The sequence below is a fragment of the Squalius cephalus genome (assembly GCF_949319135.1).
Source record: "Squalius cephalus genome assembly, chromosome: 9".
Lineage (NCBI taxonomy): Eukaryota > Metazoa > Chordata > Actinopteri > Cypriniformes > Leuciscidae > Squalius > Squalius cephalus.
In genome coordinates this window covers 15,761,168-15,782,142 of record NC_137130.1, presented here as the reverse complement: position 1 = coordinate 15,782,142, position 20,975 = coordinate 15,761,168, and the positions used below count along the sequence as shown (strand labels likewise).

The 20,975-nt window shown below is 38.1% G+C and overlaps 1 protein-coding gene across 2 annotated transcripts in view; it reads right to left on the bottom strand.

Annotated features, from left to right (window-relative positions):
• Positions 1 to 20,975, bottom strand: part of il1rapl1a (interleukin 1 receptor accessory protein-like 1a) — a 79,508-nt gene that overhangs the window by 44,789 nt on the left and 13,744 nt on the right. The window lies entirely within an intron of this gene.

Below are 20,975 nucleotides of genomic sequence, written 5' to 3'. Positions count from 1 at the left end.
AAGAAAGATATTTTGAAGAACATGGGCCTGTTTGGTTACTGACATTATTCAAAATATCTTCTTTTGTGTTCAGCAGAAGAAAGAAATTCATACAGGTTTGGAACAACACGAGGGTGAGTAAATGATGACAATTTTTTCCCTTTAAACTATCCCTTTAATCAAATCCCAACAGAGAGATATCACTGAAGCTTTATCTTTCTGTGTCTTACCCCAAAGTAGACATACTTTTTTTTTCTTTTTTAAGAAAAGTGCATGCCTATCCATTTTAGTAACATTGGTTCAATTTGGGGCCAATTTGTCCTCTGTAGAAACAACTACCAGTGAATTGATACAGTGTGTACAGTACACCAATCAGAGAATCTAATCATACATAATTTATTCCTATTTTATATATCTCTAACATCCCAAACACAAGCAAAATACTGTACACTAAACAACAGTTCTGTCAGGACCACTTTCTTTTAAGATGATAGACAATTAGCATACAGTTAGGATTTGCGGTATGGTTTTGTTCTAAGAACTCCAAGCCCATCCATGCAGCCTAGAATGGATAAAAGCTGGGAGAGCAGCAGTAACCCCCCCTTAGGGTAAACAAAACAGAACCAACATAAATGTATTGCAGATATAATTAATGTTTAATGATTTAATGTACAACTTGATTCAAGAAAAATTAGTCTGATTCGAAGAGAAATATCAGAGGACTAAGTCCTGACTGGATGAGAAGAGGAGCTGGGGATGGAGGAGGGCGATTAGCTCCTGAGCAACATGATGCTGAAGATAATACCGAATGGACCTTGTATACAGGGATGCTGTGATAGGCATCGTATTCCGATAGGTAGACGTGGATCAGCTGAGAGTCAGCTGATGTGAGCTTGACTGACGTGACCTGCCATAACTAATGCTACGCTTGATTATTATAAAACAATATAATATATATTTAGTTTGGGGATATGATTTTTGAAAATAAATTATTCATTTTATTCAGCAAGGAATCCTTAAATTAATCAATGAATTAATTAAATTAATCAGTGACAATAAAGTCATTGATAATGTTACATAAGATTTCTATTTCAAATAAATGTTTCTATTCCTCAAATTATTCAGAAAAAATGTATACAGTTTAGGATAAGTATGATTTTTTAAAAAGAAATTATTAATTCTATTCAGCAAGGAATGTATCACCTTTTCACAAAAAAATGGGTAACGCTTAGTATACAGTAATAAAGTACTTACAAATCATTAAACTATTAGTTTATACTTAATTCATAGTATGTCTCTACATTGTTAATATATTTATAGGCTAAATACAAATAGTGAGTTATTCATTCATTGTCACTGTAGTTAACACAATTATTATTGTTTAATTAGCTCATTTAAAGGAATTGTTAATTGGCTATAAGGAGTAAATAGTTCTCAATTTAGATTCCCACCAAAACTGGGAAAATGTCATTAAGTGCCTTAAACCAACTTTTCTTAGACATTCATTGCATTCATATTCAGTGTTCCTTAAAATATTCACACACCCATGCACACGTTGGCATATGTTGTTTACGGGAACTCTCCATAGGTGTAATGGTTAATATACTGCACATTCTATCCCCTTACACTAACTCTACCCCTAAACCTGCCCATCACAGAAAACTACATATTTACAGTTAAGCCCAAAATTACTCATACCAAGGCCAAATGTTTAATTATGGTGAATTTTTATTTGACAAATAGGCATATTCTGGCTGGAAATTACACAAATGGTGACAACAGAAAGTAAGACCTTGTGTTAGAGATATTAATGAAGAAAATTAGCTTATCTTTTTTTAACATTTTGACAAAACATTTCATGTGTATTCATTTCATCATGTGTATTCATACCGTTTCTCAATAACCAATGGCAAAGCCTTTCTTTTTTCATCACAGATGTCAAACGCTTTTTGGACCATTCCTTTCTTGCATAGATCTCCAGGTACTTGAGGTTGGAAGGCTTCCTTACATCACTCTGGTCTTCAGTTCCCTCCACAAATTCTCAATTGGATTCAGGTCTCGACTATGGCTTGGCCACTCCAAAACATTGATATTGTTCTCTGCCAACAATTTCTTGACCACTTTTGCTGTGTGTTTTGGATCGTTATCTTGTTGGAAGATCCACTGCGTTCCCAGGCCAAGTTTTTCTGCAGACTGTCCGATGTTTTGCTCCAGAATCTTAATGTAGTCTTCTTTTTTCATGATGCCATTTACATTTACAAGGTTGCCACACCCATTGGCTGAAAAACACTCCTAAAGCAATGTTCCCACCACCATGCTTGATCATGGGGATGGTGGTCTTGGGGTTGAATGCTTCTTTTTTCTCCAAACAAAAGCCACATCCCTACATCCAAACAACAACATTTTTGTCTCGTTAGACCACAGAATAGATGATCAAAAGGCTTTTTCTTTGTCCAGGTGAGCTTTTGCAAAGGTTAGGCGATCTTTTCTGTGCCTGTCTTGAAGAAGTAGAGTCCTCCTTGGTCAGTGTCCATGGAAGCCAGCCTTGTACAGTGTCCGCTGGAGTGTCTGCCTAGAAATGTTGGCACCAGCATTATTCCGCTTATTCAGGATGGCTTTGCTGGTGATCCTTGGATACTTCTTAGCCTCCCGCACTACCAGTCTTGCCAGCGCAGGGGTCACTTTTGGCTTCCTAGACTTACCATGTCCTTTTACATTTTTTACAGTGTGGAACCCTGGAAAGTTGAACTTTCTAATAATGCTTTGCACAGTGGCCACTGGAACTTGAAAACATTTGGAAATACCTTTGTGCCTTTCATTTTCTTGTGAGCATCCACAATGCGCAACCAGAGGTCCTCACTAAACTCCTTGGTTTTAACCATGACTTGCAATTGACCAGAAACTGACAAGCAAACAGGTGTATCAGGTGTATCAATTTATAGTTGTTTAGAATGCTCTAGCATGCTAGAAGTTACCAGGAGCATTTAGAAAGGTGCAGAAGATTGCATTTCCTGAGAACTTTGCGATAAGATCTGGGATATGAATAATTTTGAACATAGAAAATTTTGCCAAAATGTAAAATAATAATAATAATAATAATATTTTAAATTAATCTCTCACACAATGTCTTACAGTCTTTGCCCTCTTACTTGTGTCATTTCCAGTCAGAAGATACCCATTGAATGAATATTTTTTAAAGGAACACTTAATACTAATGCTATTAATGTCTAATAAAGGTTGGTTTAATTAATGACATTTTCCCATTGTCCATGACTTTATTACTTTATACTTATAAAGTGTTACCAAAAAAGCCAATTTTCAACATTGATAATAATTAGAATTGTTTCTTGAGCACCAAATAATCATATTAGAATGATTTCTGAAGGATCATGTGACACTGAAGACTGGAGTAATGGAAGCTGAAATTTTAGCTTTTTAAATTGTATTTATTTATTTAGTTAGTGGGCTATGAAAAGTGGGCATTACATACCATAATGGAGCCATAACAAATACATGTTATGTATATAAGCTAAATGTGATTATTGGTTAACAATATCAATTACTTCACATCGCATAAGTGAAGTGAGAAGAAAAATGAGAAAACATTTTTTTTTTTTTTTTGGAATGATGTTCACGGATAAATTGTTAACAATAATACCAGGAACTTGCATTAAGTAAAAAGTAGACAGGGTCAATTTATGTTAAATTAAAGTGTATTTTTCATGCTATTAAAATATTATAGTATATTTCTGTATGGCCTTGAGGTCTCTGAGACCCCAAGCAGAACATGAGGGTTAAATCTAAGGGGCTGTGACACATCACGCTAATAACACACTCAAAGAGAGATGAGGCAATTACATAGTCATATTAAACCTGAACGCACTGACCCAATAAACTGCGGGGTACGTACCCATACACCACAGGCCTGTGGCTCTCAAATGCACACATGCAAACACACAGTTAGCTTTGGTCGGCTGCACATTACGCAACGATTTCCAGATGTATGAAGGCTGAGATATATAGAGACAAGCTTCCACTCTAATATCAGGTGTGCTTTAAACGGCTCCCCAACGCTATAAGAAACTCTGACCTTTTTATGCAAGCAAAGGGGGAAAGCAAGAGAAGCAATTAGAAAGAGAGATGTTTCATCCTGCAAAGATCCCTATATTTCTTTGCCCAAGTGATGCTAACAAGCCAACCTTCCCTGAGGCACACTGGGTAACAGATAAAAGAAAAGAAATGGAATCAAACTGGAATCAACTGCATTATTTTCTCCTTTCCACCCTTTTCTCTCTCTCCGAAAGCTCATATCACTCGCACACCTGAAACCTGGTTCTTTCCCCCAATGCTTCTTTCTCCAACATTCACTTGTATCACAAATGTATCCCATCATGCTCGGTTCCTCTGCATGTACATGCTTTTCTCTCCCCTCTCCCTCTGCATTCCCCATTCTCGTTTCATCCTCTCATCTACCCCCACCCCATCTATCTATCTTGTTTTTCACTGCTAAATGAACGATAACGAGGTCGGTTGTCTCTGGGGTGAGGTCCCTTATGTAAGCCTATAAAACATTCACATGTTCTCAATCCTGCGCAACCTACTGCACTAAAATAGTCAGAGAAAAACAGGAGGTTGAGAAAACGAATGAGAAGTTGATTGAACTCTCCCTCTCTTTCTCACTCTACACTCCCCTTCCTTTCCATTGTGTAAGATAAAACAACCAGCTTGCAAATCATTAAGATTTTGGATGCATTTCATGCAAATTACATCTGAATCCCTCCATGCACACTCACACAATCCTATCTCAGGTCTCTGTAGCAGTGCACTTTCATCTCTCTCAAGCTCCGTGTGACAGGGCTGCATTCACATTGCTGCTGAATGTGGCCCAAATATGATTTTTCTTCTCACATGTGACACAAATGTCTTTTTTGGGGGGGATGACAGTGTAAAAAACAACAACATTTAAAATGATATTTTTAATTTTGATCTGTAATACACATCTGATCTTTTGAAATGTGACTTCAGTATCTACAGCAAGTATATACCATATTGCCAAAAGTTTTGGGACATCTGCCTTAATAAACATGCACATGAACTTCAATGACATCCCATTCTTAATCCATAGGGTTTAATATGGAGTTGGCCCACCCTTTACTGATATAACAGCTTCAATTCTTCTGGGAAGGCTTTCCAAAAGGTTTAGGAGTGTGTTTATGGAAATTTTTGACCATTATTCTAGAAGCACAGTGAGGTCAGGCACTGATGTTGGATGAGAAGGCCTGGCTCGCAGTCTCTGCTTTTATTCATCCCAAAGGTGTTCTATCAGGTTGAGGTCAGGACACTGTGCAGGCCAGTCAAGTTCCTCGAATCACTCGCTCATCCATTTCTTTATGGACCTTGCTTTGTGCACTGGTGCACAGTCATGTTGGAACAGGAAGGGGGCATCCCCAAACTGTTCCCACAAAGTTGGTAGCATGAAATTGTCCAAAATGTCTTGGTATGCTGAAGCATTAAGAGTTTCATTTCACTGGGACTAAGGGGCCAAGCCCAACCCCTGAAGAACAACCCCACACCATAATCCCCTCTCCACCAAACTTTACACATGGCACAATGCAGTCAGGCACGTACCATTCTCCTGGCAACTGCCAAACCCAGACTCGTCCATCGGATTGCCAGACAGAGAAGCGTGATTCGTCACTCCAGAGAACTTGGTGATGTAAGGCTGGGATGCAGCTGCTCAGCCATTGAAACCCATTCCATGAAGCTCTCTACGCACTGTTCTTAAGCTAATCTGAAGGCCACACAAAGTTAGGAGGTCTGTAGCTACTGACTCTGCAGAAAGTTGGTGACTTCTGCACTCTGTAATTTTACGAGTTGCTGTTGTTCCCAATTGCTTCCACTTTGTTATAATACCACTAACAGTTGACATGGAATATTTAGTAGTGAGGAAATTTCACAAATGGACTTATTGCACAGGTGGCAACCTATCACGATACCACACTTGAATTCACTGAGCTCCTGAGAGCGACCCATTCTTTCACAAATGTTTGTAGTAGTCTGCATGCCTAGGAGCTTGATTTTTATACAACTGTGGCCATGAAAGTGATTGGAACACCTGAATTCAATGATTTGGAGGGGTGTCCCAATTTTTTTGGCAATATAGTGTATATAGATTCACCGGCCACTTTATTAGGTACACCTGTTCAACTGCGCATTAACACAAATATCTAATCAGCCAATCACATGGAAGCAACTCAATGCATTTAGGCTTGTAGACATGGTAAAGACGATCTGATGTTCAAGTTCAAGCTGAGCATCAGAATGGAAAAGAAAGGTAATTTAAGTGACTTGGTTGTTTGTGCCAGACAGGCTACTCTGGGTATTTCAGAAACTGCTGATCTACTGGGATTTTCACGCACAACCATCTCTAGGGTTTACAGAGAATGATCTGAAAAAGAGAAAATATCCAGTGAGCGGCAGTTCTGTGGGCAAAAATGCCTTGTTGATACTAGAGGTCAGAGGAGAATGGCCAGACTGGATCGAGCTGATAGAAAGGCAACAGTAACTCAAATAACCAATCGTTACTACTAAATGCACAACACATCGAACCTTGAAGCAGAAGCAGCAGCAGAAGACCACAATGAGTACCACTTCTGTCAGCTAAGAACAGGAAACTGAGGCTACAATTCACACAGGCTCACCAAAATTGGACAATAGATGATTGGAAAAATGTTGCCTGGTCTGATGAGTCTTGATTTCTGCTGCAACATTCAGGTGGTTGGGTCAGAATTTTGGAGTAAACAACATAAAAGCATGGATCCATCCTGCCTTGTGTTAATGGTTCAGGCTGGTTGTGGTGGTGTAATGGTGTGGGGGGTATTTTATTGGCACACTTTGGGGCCCTTAGTATCAACTGAGCTTTAACTTTAAACACCACAGCCTTCCTGAGTATCGCTGCTGACCATGTCCATCCCTTTATGATCTTTATTTAAGAAAACAGTTATTTAGCAAAATTACTGGTCAATCTGTAAAGGTTTTGTTTGTAACCCGGCTAGTTATCCCGGCTAAATATACATATTTCTCTGATTGTGTGACATCGATTGTGTGATGATGCTGTTATTTGTACTGAGGATTTGAGGATAATGAGGATTTATTACATTTTGGATTATTTTGGTGATAACTCTCAAACTCACTGTGCTGACTGCTTGTTGCATTTCTTGTCAAAGGTAACTTATGCATGACTAGAAGAGGACATGGTAAATTGGCTGATTTTAGGCTGATTTTACTTTTTCCTGGCGAGGGAAGTGGGTGAGAGGGCCAAGGTTCAAGAGTCACGGTTCACTTCAATATAATTGAATCATAATAATATTAATGACCAAATTCTATTGTTTGCAGGGGTGTTTAAATTGTTTGTAGAATAAAATGTTCTCTAGATTGATGTCTCCTTTCCCTAATACCACCTGTCATCGTCTAGCTACAGCGAGTAGTAAATCATGGTTTTGGTAGGCTGTGATATTCTACTTAAAAGCAGTTGGCTATTTGAAAAAGTATAAGCCTTTCGCTTTGTTCGGCCTCAGCTACCCGTTTCAATAGGAAATACTGTATGTCAAAACAACAAAGAAAATTGTGTTTCTTAAACTATTTCATGGAGTCATTAATGGCAGTATAAGTAAAGGGCTCCTTTGAAACTTGAAAACATTTTAGGGAGGTTGAATCTCCCTGGCCTTGAGACAGATATTCGATTTTTAGTCCACTTGAGTTTTTGTTCTTCTGAAGGGTCATTAGAAAAAATTAGCCATTTGTGATGAGGAATTTAAACATTAAAATGCTTTGTATATTAAAATGAAATGGAATACAAAGAGATTAGTGTTCCCTCACTGTGTGCTTACTCTAAGAGGTTTTTATTTGTTTGTGTGTGTCCCCCAAGTAAGGTACTAATGATCACTTGACAGTTTAAGACGCCAACTGTCTTGAGCAATCCCATGACTGTGTGCATACAAATGTGAGTCAATCACCCAAACCTCAATGAGTTTAAAGCTTGTAGCTGCTGCAAAAAGGTTGTTTGGCTTCTTTCTGTGTGAGATGTGTTCAGCAGAAAGACTGAGAGGCTGTGTGCTTAGTGATCCGACCACCGGGGAGTGTCACTGGCCAAGATTACTGCTAATCCACCATGATCCAATGCCTCGACACACACACCAACAATAACCTCTCTATGCATACACACCAACAACAATCAACTCGCTCTGCAAAAGACCCTTGAACACTTACACATTAGCCCCTTTCACACATGTAATCTTAAATTACCGGTAAATACATGTTAAAATATCATGTGTGAACAGGACTTTTTTAAAAATTGGTTCTGGCAATTTACCAGCATGAGAGGTTGTAACATAACCAGTAAATTACCGGCATGATGCTGTGTGTGAACAAAGAATGAAAATTACCGGTATGAGCACGTACAAGGTCCAAACGTAAGAAGTTTGCTTTGGGCCAATCATAAAGTTATTATGGAGATGACGCGATTACTCAGCGCTGTTTACAGTAAGCACCACTGCTTTTTAATATTTTTTCTATGTAAATATGCGCTAGATGGACATCTTTGACCATTGCGCTGCGGCTCTGCAGTTGGATACTATCTCTGTGTGTCTCGTGTTTTTAAGAGCAAAAACGCGTGTGATTACCTTCTTACGCCTGTCACTCAAAAAATTGGGGTAAATTTTAGGTCTACTATTTGAGTATGAATTATCAAATGCATTGAAAGAAAATAATAAGCTAACACTGTAAAAGGTTTTTACTGACTGGCTTTTCTCCTGTATGATTTCACATGAGTCTCTTCAGACCTTACTGTACATTTATGAGCTTTCAGAACTTCTGATTGAGGCTGTGTGTGATCTCCTTACTGAACTCCCTTACACAAATTGACAATATAAATAAAAATATATAAATACGAAAATAAATAACAGTTTTCTCTTAGTCTTACTAAGTGCAAACAATAAGTGCAAGTGCAACCATAATCAAAGTACTTTAGCGCACAGGCTCTTTATAAATTGTTGTGAAATTGCTGTTTTATTTTGCACCGGCAGTTATAGGGTGGTTAATGCAGTGAGTTTGGATTTCGGAAAAGGTCGGGTAGAGAGAAACGAGGCTGGTGCGTTTGTCTTTAGAGTTGTTCTTGCGTTCCGATTTTAAGTTCAGAAACTTTGCCTCCCTTGTCTGTTGTCAAGATGTTACAGTACTCTCTCAATATTCGAAGTGCAAACAGAGACCATAGCCACAACTAAACAGTCCAGGGATGGGTATTGGGAGACTATTGAATGTAACGTTATGCAGCCTAATTTGCGTGCATCAGGGAGCTTGTGTTTTACTTTCACTTTCAAATTCGTGATCGCACGTACTCTGTGTATAAGATGCAGTGGTGCTGAACGCGCATTCTACAAGATAAGACATTTATGCTCTGACGTTTAAGACGTTTAGGCTCTGCTGTGCAACGAAACCTCCACCATCGTCACGCGATCAGTGAACTGTGATTCTTACTGCACTAACGGCTACTCGTGCTGGATGAGCAGAGCAGACTTTTACATTAGTTTATAATGGTTTTTATTTTTTATAAAAACAGCAAAATGACAGTTGAGATGAATGAGAGTGTAGCGGTGGAATATGTTATGCTTATTTCACTCTCACGCTCCGTCATGGCGATATCGCGAGACAGCTTTTCACTCGACGCGAAATCTTATGAAGGTAAAAGAGTAGCAAAGCTCGAAAGCACGTAGATGTGAATTTGAGAACTTGAACAATAAATATTCGTACTTGTACGTGAACATTTACACTGAAAACTTGTAAAATAAAAATCTGAAGTTGAATGTTGAAATTTGCACTCGCAGACAATAGTCACAAATCTGTATTCTGAATTTGAAGCTGCAGACAAGTAGTCACAAATGTGGAAAATGCCATTCACAGAAATACAATGACGGACACAAACTTGTAATATTTAATCTTACATTCACATTCGCAGTACAACCTCAATTAGGCACTTGCAACTTCTCAAATCTGTCACTGCAATTTCAAATTTCGCGCCTTGACTTTTGCTACTCTTTTCGCGATATTAGGTGTTGCAAAACTAACTTGTGCACTTGAAACTCAGTGGCGGCGAGAGAAAGGGGGGCGGGAGCGGGGGTGTTCAAAGGAGCCGTTTCATTGGTTGGCGCCTAGCCAATGAAATGGGATTTCTATTGTACGCGATGATGTCACGAAACCCGTGTCCTCGGGGACGCTCTGAAACGCTAACATGGCTTAATGCATTAGACTGATATTAAACTAAATAAAAGATATTATCAAACTCAGAATAAATAAGCTTTCCATTGATGTATGGTTTGTTATGATAGTTATGACAATAACTATTTGAAAATCTGGAATCTGAGAAAATCGCCTTTAAAGTTGTCCATTTATGTTCAGGATTGTGCTGCATTCACTCACAAAAATAAACTTTTTATATATTTACGGTAGGAAATTTACAAAATATCTTCATGGAACATGATCTTTACTTAATATCCTAATGATTTTTGGCATAAAATCCAAAAATGATTTTGGGGGGAAAAAAAATAATATTTTTGACCCATACAATGTATTGTTGGCTATTGCCACAAATATAGACTAAAATATTTTGTGATCCAGGGTCAAATTTTAGTCTCGAGATCTCGTCACACCCCTAATGACTGACATCATAGAATTTACCGGTATTTTGGTGTAGATACCGGTAGAATGGCCAGAACGCCGTTGCTTGTGTGAACAGCATATTTGTGCTTTTATTATTTGTATTTACCAGTAAAGTCATTATGGTAATCGGCTATTACGGTAAAGGATTACTGAGTGAAAGGGGGTATTGTGAAATATAAAGTTATGAAATGTGCAAACAATGCACTTACAACTGAAGTCTACGATGTAAGGCACTTCACCAGAACAAAATGCTAAATACAGGCTACAGTGTTTTAAAATATAGCCACAATAATTAAATATGAAATATGTTAACACGTCCAACAATAAAAGAAAGAGACTGTTTGCATAGAAAACAATCCACCCACAGGCCTTACATCAGCAGACCATAACCAGAAGTTCATCTCCTAAAACAGGGTGAAAAGGCTGATTTAAACACATTTAAAGCTCAAATAACAAACATTATTGCATGTAAAATAAATAAATAATATAAAGCACTTTAACATTCAGATTTTGACTATTAAACAATTGTTTCCAGGTGTTTGTACAATAAAATCCTTTCTAGATTGATGTTTCTCTGTCAATGACTAGCTATAGCGAGTAGTAAATCATTGTGAAAAGGCTGATTTAAACTATTTTAAAACTCAAATAACAAAATTATTGTAAAGACAATGCATAGAAGCACTACATATTTTGACTGTTAGACTTTCTAAAATATCCTTCTCCATAGAATTGCATTGTAATGCATTACTACATTTTTTTATCTAAATGTCTGTGGTATCCAACAGCCTTTCAGAGATTCTGTCAAAAGCGCTTAACTTCTATTGAATCCGTAAGATTCCCCTTTCCTTAAAAAAAAAAGAACTGCTGACATTTCCATTAATTAAATCATGATGATGTACAGCATGTACTGTGCAAACATCTAGTCAGTTCAAATTGCAGTTCTAGGGCTGACCCGTGCATGTACATTCATGTGTGTGCGCACGTGTATCTCCGAGGGCGAGTGAGAGATTTTAAAGAAAGGGGAGGATTTGAAAATGTGTGGCTTGCAGACTTGTGTGTAATTTAACGCAGTATTGATCATGCTACAGGACTGTCAGGTCAAGGAATTCCGCCTCCACACACACCACAAATGCACAAGACACAAAACACAAAACAAAGCACATGGGCCTCTAGTGAGATGTGTGTGGTTTAATGTTTTAAATGCTGCCCAGATGCTTTGCGCATAAAGGAAGGATATTAAATAAATAAAAGGGAAAGAGGATGAATAATCCTGTTAAAGATCAAACAACTCCCTCTCCTTCTCTCCCCTCTACAGTCCCCATGGGAAATATAATGCGCACACACGCACATACACACACACACACACACACACACAAATGAAAGCGCATATAGAACCCAATGACAGTGGCATTCCCTGGTCACAACAATGCATGACTGCATTTACCTGTGAGGAAAGATTAAAGGGGGAAAATGACAACAAATGTGAAGGGGAAAATAAAACATGTTGATGTTGCTGTTACTGATAATGCTAGTTGTAATGGCTTAAGCTTGAATCGCTGTTAATATTGCTCATACTTAGCATTAGCACTATTAAACTTCATAACCATTCAACTTTGGCACGCAACTCATCCTGCACCATCTTTGCTGCATGAATTGTGCAGATTATTGAGATGTGCTATTACCTAATATTTTTTCTAAGCAACTAGACTTAGACTATGAATATGAATACATGTATTAATAAAAAATAAAAAAAACATAGATTTAGAATAAAGGAAGACTCTAAGTTATATTTAGAGACCATAATGTTATAGAAACTTTTGACTAAACACCTAGCAAATTATCCAGAACCAACTGAATAGTGATGTCCTGGCATATGTTTCCAGCATGGATGGAAAAATCTAGTTCTTTATATTATTACATCTGTTGTTGAGAAGATGCATGAGAGCAAATGAATTAAATGCACTGAAAATATAATATAGGAGTAGATAAAAAGAGATAATCTTACTTGATAATCATACTTGCAATTTTCTCTGTGCACTTGTTTCTTAAATTTGAGGGAATCACTCATCTTCAAGGGAGCTGTGTGTGTGTGTGTGTGTGTGTGTGTGTGTGTGTGTGGTTGGGTGGATGGAGGTGGAGAATTAGTTTAAGTGGGTTTCTGTTGCTTAGATAAGAACCTTGTTAAAATGCTTCACAACAGAGTTTCCATAACTACAGACACATTTCCAAGCAGAGAGGTCATAATTAGCACATCATATTGGTGTTTCACACTAGAATAAAATGGCTACATGTAAGAAAAAGAAAATCGAATGCAACAAAATGTATTCTTAAAGGAATATTTCACATAAAAAGAATAATTCTGTCATAATTTACTCACCATCATGTCGTTCCAAACCTATATGATTATTACCTATATGACACAAAAAAGTGGTTTAGGATAATATTTGTGCTGCTATAATTATATTCAAAATATTGATATTGAGAATAAAAAGTAAACTTTTTGAGCCTTTGAGCTCCATCTATTTGAAATGTCACGGGAAGAAAAAAATGTAGAGAGATGTATTTGTATAAATAAGACATACATGTATGACAAAAGTTCTTTTTTCTACTATCATAAGAGTTAAGAATAAGAACAATCATCAAACTGGACTGAACAAATCTCCTCCATCATGGTGATTTGGAATTAATATTTGTTATGGAATTTGTTTTCCTCTGCAGCCATCATCCTTGAATTTACATAATTGCATATCAACATCTAACAGAAAAGAAAGAGAAAGCACAGGTCTAGTCTTAAGCCTCATTTCCTCATTAATTCACCCCCAAATTGGCCCTAACTAGGTCTGAGTCAATATTCGTCCTCCGAAGATATTCTGTAATCAATTATGAAATATGCTAATCGATTGCTGTTGGCCTTGAGTTATCATGTTACTCTCACTAATTGTAGGTCACCTCATCCCTGGAGGTCTCCTAACATTCACTCATAGTCTTTGTCACTCTTACTCTCTCCTCCCGTCTCTCTCACTCTCTTTCAACCAGAAGGCAGTCCTCCTCTGTGATATTAGCATGGAATGCCCGACCACTCGAGTCAATTACAGTAATATTAAATTAACCATTGTATCTCATTTAATTCAAATGTTCTCCTTTAACAAAGAGCCATTTAAGAATACGGAGTATATCTTGCGCTTACTTAAACTGGAACATCTTAATAAGACTTGGCAAAGGCCTCTGATCAAACGCAATAAAGCAGAAGTACGCTACACGCTGTCATCCTGCCACAGGTGGGCTAGCGCTGAATCGACAGACTCGTGCAGGATTCCAAAGGCTCTTATGCACAATCAAAAGAAACCTCGAAATGAGTCTAAAGCCAGTTTGGAGTGCCGCAGTAAAACAGAAAGAGCTTCTGAACATGACAGACTTCTGTAAAAATGGCTTTTCAGCCTTAATTATGATCAATTCACTGCATTCAGAAATAAATACAAGAGTTCGGATGGAAAAACCAAGAGGTCTGAACAAAAGTCCTGTTTTCCATTAAAAGAGAGAATGAGAATTTCAAAGATGAAACAGTTATTTGCAATTGAGAGATAGGGTATATAATCATGCTTGGAGGGATCTAAAATTCATTTTGACAATCTCGATTGGCTCTTTCCACGCAAAGGCCCATTAACAGCCATTCTTTTAAGAGGAAACTCGAATGTTGGTGTCTAATTTCCCATTCCCTGCTTGAATTTGAGCTGGTAATTTCTCTCTCTGATATTGAGGGCAAATGCAAGTCGGTATTTAGTGCAACAGTAAATGGCTGTTTGCTTTAGACACTGAGAGCAACTGCACCCCAGTAAAACTGTCATGTTGACTTTGAGTTACCACTGCTCTCTCAGACACTTTGTGTCTTAGTGTGTGAGTGTTTGCGTGTGTGTGTTTGTGCTGGCTTGACGCCATGCAAATCCAATCACCCAGACCCATAAAGTGTGCATTTCCATTTCCTACTGCTCTCTGTAGAGACAGAAAGAGAGAGAGAGAGCGAGAGGAAGAGGTGGAACGGGGCTCCTTTGCTTCACGTGCTTTATGGTTATAGCTGTTTTGAGTAGGTATATTCATATAAACTCATTATGTACCCCATATTTCTAAGCTGATGTGTTTTGGGCCAAACAAGTGATTTTAATCTCCCACAATGCACTGCAGCTCTTATTTACTGTTCCCATGGAGTCTTACCACTCTCTCGGATCAACGATCGCAAAAAAACGCTTTGTCCGCCTCTAATTTGTCTTAGTCAGAATGCAACAGGCAAATTGAGGACATTTCCATGACGACGCACCGTGCCGACCGGGCGTCTTCCTCCCCGCCCCTTGTTTTGACCTTTCCTCGACCGTGTACTGACCTTTCTGAGTTTCCGCTAACCTCGAGCAGGTCTCTGTTGGACAATAGCACGACTGTTCGTCCCTGATCTTTTCCCATACCTCTCATCTCACCTCCGCCTCTGGCTTGGCATGGCGACGGAGGTCGAGCAGGTTCGCTGGGCGAGCAGGTGGCCTGTTAACCAATGGGAGAGAGCGATTTTCTCACAGCTCGGAGGGGAATAATGGAAAAATTCAGTCGACTAAGATGGAGAAAAGAGGGATTGAAGTCTTTTCTGTCGTTAGAACCCTTTCATTTGGGCCTCTCATTATGAGAGAGGGTCCATGGGTCGCAGTAACATGACAGCAGGAGAAAAGAGACCTGAGAGAGAGAACTGAAACAAACATGGGAATAAAGAGAGAAAATCCTGAGGCCAGAGCACGGGCTAATCCATCATTAGCATTTAAAAAACAGACATAGATTGAGAGAGAGCAAAGGGAACTAGTGTGCTTAATGAGACAGGACGAACTGACACTTTGAGTGTGCTTGCATGTGTTTGTGCATACTATACACATGCTATATCACCTCATAACCCTTAAAGTTCCCTTGTACATGTGCAAGATGTACATATCAAAATAACTACCTCAAGCAGGGTTGCCAATTATTGAGTTTAGCTAGGAGTGAGAATTACGGAAGGTGAGAGGAGGGGTTGTAAAAAAAAAAAAGCAGCTGTTACGGCCCTGACGAGAACGTCGGTCTCCTCGGCTGTGAACCGCTCCTGGCGCGCGCCTGGCAAATCCGCCATTATAATAGCAATCCGCCATGGAACAAACGCGCCTGCTCTTAAAGGGAATGTGAGATGATGCTCTGATTGGTTTATTTCACGTTACGCCCAAACCACACCTATGAGTAATGTAGCTACTTCGGACCAACCCATTTTAGATTTGCGTCGGGCGCAAGAGTCATTTATCCCGCCGGTATAATAGCAACAGTGCCCACAAAGTTCCGCCCACAAAGTTACTTGCGTTTCGCGTTTGATACTTGCGTTTCAGATCGTTAAAATAGGGCCCATAATGTTTACACATATATTGACTGGTAGCCTACTGTTTTTGTTAGTGCTTGACACAAATTTTGCGATTTCAATTCATAAGCTTGCAATACAATTCATTTGATTTTGTGCGCACAAATACTATGCTTCACAATGCCGCCTGAACATCTTCGGTGATTGTTGCGCAGGTGGGGGTTAGCAGCTTATATAAAGTGACCTTGTGATTGGTACAGACTGGTCCAATCAAGATTGCAGGTCTTCATTGGTTAAATTAAAACCCATACCTTGTAAATACTTGTCTTCAGCTTCATGCGGCACTGCGCAGACTGAATGGCGCATGACATCAAAATACCGTGAGAGCGTCTCAAAAGCACAGCTTTCAAATTGATGTCATACGCCAAAGGAGAGACATTGGCGCAGCACGTTAGCTTCTCGTGAGATTTACTTGGGCAGCGTGAGAGCGTGAGACAGAGAAGCCTGAAAAGTGTGTGTCTCACACCGAATGCGTGAGAGTTGGCAACCCTGATCAAGTCTTATCATTAGCTTAATAAAAGCTGTTTTATTCTACATGGCGCAGGTCACCTCATGGGGGATGCCATGCTGAGATACAACAAGCCTCATCTCGGTAGTCTCCATAATAGGCTGATTTTGAATGTATTTATACACTAGCATCAGTAACTGACAACATTTGCATTTTGTGTGATGCTGCATCCACACCACTAGATGTCAGTATAAGGTGAGGATGACTGGCGCAACAAACCAAAGAGGCAGCAAAGTTATGAAAATTACCTTTTGGTAGCATTCAAGTCATGTTGGAAAGATTGTAATTCAGCTGGGAAACCAGTATTCTTTATTAAATGTTTATATTTTACCAATAAATTAGAATAGAAACGTCAGGTGCGTTCAAATCACTTTGGTCAGAGTACCTTTTCTACAAAAAATACAGCAAGGTTATTAACTCTACTTCTATTAAATTAAGAATAAACAATGTGAATCAGGTGCTTTGTTTTTATTCAATATATGAAGGTGCTGTAAACTGAATCATTTATTCTATTGTAATTGTACAATATCGTTTTTTTTTTTACATGCAACTTAGCTAGATTTACTAGTCAACAACAGATGCTGCATCCATTGTGTCCGCCTTGTTTTCTCAATGACACACCCCCAACTTGAGAACTCGACGATCAAAGAAAATTAAGTGTAATAACGAAGACATCACCAACAGGTTAAGTAAAAATAGAATGAATATGTAAATGTAATACAGTGCATATTTATCAAAATACTCCTCTCAAGTTTTTTTTTGTTAACTAACAAGTTTATGGTTATTAAATGGCTTTGAGGTAAATGTAACATTAGTGACATTGTTTACAAGCTGTTTTATTGACATCTTTCCCTGGTTGATACACTGCCTGAGCGATTACATGAGACATGATACATTTTGGTAAGTTGTAGTTTCTTTCAAAATGCCTGTGAAGTTCATTTATGTTTATTTCTTACTATGATTAATAGTAACGAGAAAAAGATGATCAGTTACTGTGTGCTTTATCCGTTCTGTCGCTTGAACTGAGGCACTACAATTAAAAAGAACCAAAAAGACATTTATTTTTTTAATTTTTGATAAAATAAGACGAATTTGAAAGCAGAGAATTTAAATGTTTAGTGAAAATCAAGAAATCGATATTGTCAATCTAGCGTCCATACAGTTCACAGCAGTTTTAGTTAGTTTATCCACGTTGTGTGCACGAAATTGACGCTGACACAGTCGAAACGTGCCATCGGAGCTGTGCTAATAAAACAGCATTGCTATTTCGGTCACAAATTTTGAGTGGCTGAATTTATGACTTCCCAACTTTTCAGGAGGACTTGAACACACCATTTAATCTTCTACATTTCACGGATAACTACAACAAAGCATTTGTGACTAGGGAACTAGTAAGGACAGATGCAATATTTATTTTTATTCTAATCCAAAAAAGGCTGTGAGGAATTCATTTACAGTCTGTGATGAGTTGTATTGCTGTTAGTCAATGAAATATGGCTTTTTAAAAATTCTAGTGTACAAAAAAAAAAACTCCAAAATTGTTATGTTATGGGTTGGTTTGTGAAAATTTTATATCACTTAAGACAGTACAACCCATTAAACAGACTGCACTTTTGGCCCTCACAGCCTTGGTTTTATTCACGTCAAATTTGCCATGATGTCTTCCCTGACTAAAGTCCATTTGCAAGGTATGTTTGTTTGATAAGGTCTTGCCCTTCCTTGAAATTACCAAATGTTTTTTTCACAAGCCTAATATGAATAATATACGCAAATATCTTATAAAAAATGCACCATTGAATTGGTTTCAAATCAACTTAAATAATTTCTTTAGAGAAGAAGCATCCCTCCTCTTATCTAAGGATGACATTTTCCCCCTCATTTCTCAAATCTCTTTTCATGAATCTGCACTCAAATCTTCATAATCCATAATGCAAGACAATTAGAGTTTGAAATTTCATAACCAATCAGAACATGGCCCTGTTCAATTACAGCTGTGAAGTCCTTTAAAACACATCAAGAGGAATGCACGCTGAGCTGATGAGATGTGTGTTTGTGTCGCTCAAAGTCACGAACACACACACACACACACACACACACACACACACACACATACTGATGTTTGGGCCATGCCTTGGGCCTCTGCTGAGATGATCAGATGGAAAAGAAAAGAGTTATTATTTCATCTTCAGCATGGAGAGTGATGTTGATGCGTCTGACATTTAATAGTGTCTTTGAAGCGTTGATTCTGCCACAATACAGTCAGAAGCATCACTGAGAACACAAAAATTCCAATAAAACTCTCTTGTTGGTTTCAACAAACTTCCTGATTTCATTAAAGGAATATTCCAGGCTACTTTCGGCCTTGGTCCTTGGACAAAAATATAAAGTTTGTGCTTTTATTAAAACTGTTATTTGAATTCTGTGCGTTACCTAAGTTGTAAAGTTGTCTGAATCATCCTGTTGAGGTGGGACTACTTTTCCGGGTGGACGAACTTCTGGTCATGCATAAGTAATGAAACTCCTGTGAGTGCAGTTTCTAACAGTTGCTCAGAATGGATTTACTGCATACTGCATAGAGTATTATGTACTGTATACTGCATACTAATCTTTTTAAGTATGTGAAACAGCATGCTGTATGCAACTGTCACATGACCTCACTTCGGTGTATGTGTACTTCAGGGAGTGGATTCACTTTTGCGATCAAATAATGAGCCAATATTTTTCACAATGGAAGGACAATGAAAGGCAAATAAAAGTTGAGCACATTGCATTGTGGGATACCAAGCGAAAGTAACCATGTTTAATTTAAATTAAGAATCAAAAGTTTGTATAGAACATACTCAATTATGTAAATATAGTGTGATTTCAAATGTTTGTTCCCTGGGCTGCTGTTTGCCCGGTTTCTACTGTCAGTGTATTATTTATTTTACATTCTTTATTTTTTTCACGGAGGAGCGCTGCAAAATTATTTGTGGTAATCAACAGCAAGCCACAGATGTTGTCCTCAGACATTCCGAAAAGAGGAAAGCCAGCACGTACACATTTGAGTACATCTTTGTACTAGACATTACATCCAGCATGCTTTCATCGCACAGCGGTCGGTGGCAGTCCAGCACCACTGTAATTCTAGATTTGCCTTCAAAAAAACCTTTAAGTACTGTACCTTCAACACCCCCATGGTCAAAAGTCTCTGTAAGGCTGTGCTTTAAGTGATCTCAGATGTGTGCATTTCAAGTGTCTTTTCAAGGCTGCATTGAAGTGCGTTCTCTTAAGATGACTGTGCTCTGAAACATGCTTTTTAAATTCACCATGAAATCAAATAGACACTCTTAAAGTTGCATTCGGTAATATTGTGCTCATTAAAAAAAGTTTTACACCGGCAGAAATGAATAGTACTTGCGAAACATGTTTTAAATGTACACTCGCATGAGATGTCATTAGCCTAACAAAACAGTTTTATTCTACATATGGTGGCCAAATACGGCTCATTATCTCGGTAGCCCTTTTATTATCAGATAACCTTAATGGAACAAATGAATCATGGCTGGCTGCGAATAACACGTTTTAAAAATGCAATCGGTAACCGGAACTTGTTTTAGGGTACAGTGATGTGCCAATTTAAGGCCAAGACAACCACTTGCAACATAAATAAAAACTTAAAAGGATGTAACGGAAAATGATTTTATATTGTGACTTATATCTTATAGAGTGAAATGGATTACTGAAAAAAAAAAAAAAGAAAGAAATATGGAGCAGGGACATTTAAGCGGACGAAATAACTAGAAAGGTCCAGCATATACGTCACCAGAGAAGAAGATCGAGCTATGACATTTTAAATAAAAATTATGAGGTCAAAAAAAATGAAAAGAAACATTCATGGACAAATTGTTCTTAATAATATCATTAACATGCAGTTAGGAATTATAGGGTGTTACAGGGATTTCCATTTTATGCCGACTGTGCAGGCTTTTGTATAATGTTGGATTGAATTGGATAACCCAACCAATAACCAAATAGCTATTTAAGTACTGTTTTAGCATACAAGCATTCTTAAGAGCTGGCTCTATTCTGGTATGTAACGTCCACTTTTCACAATCCAATCAAGTCCTTACAAATAACATCAACTCCCATTCTACATTTTTTTCCGCTTGAATATCCTATTTCAATCGGAAATACGGATACTTACTAAAGTATAATGGGTTGCGAATGTCATTTCATGCTGACTTTATGCCAAGGTACTGAAGTTGTCCTCAAAAGACTTCAGCCAGTTTCCATCAGACTGTATATAATAACTGTTCCTTTAGCCAACACTGAAATAGGGTTCATATTTTTTGATTATTTTCAGTGAACGCATTGAGTTTC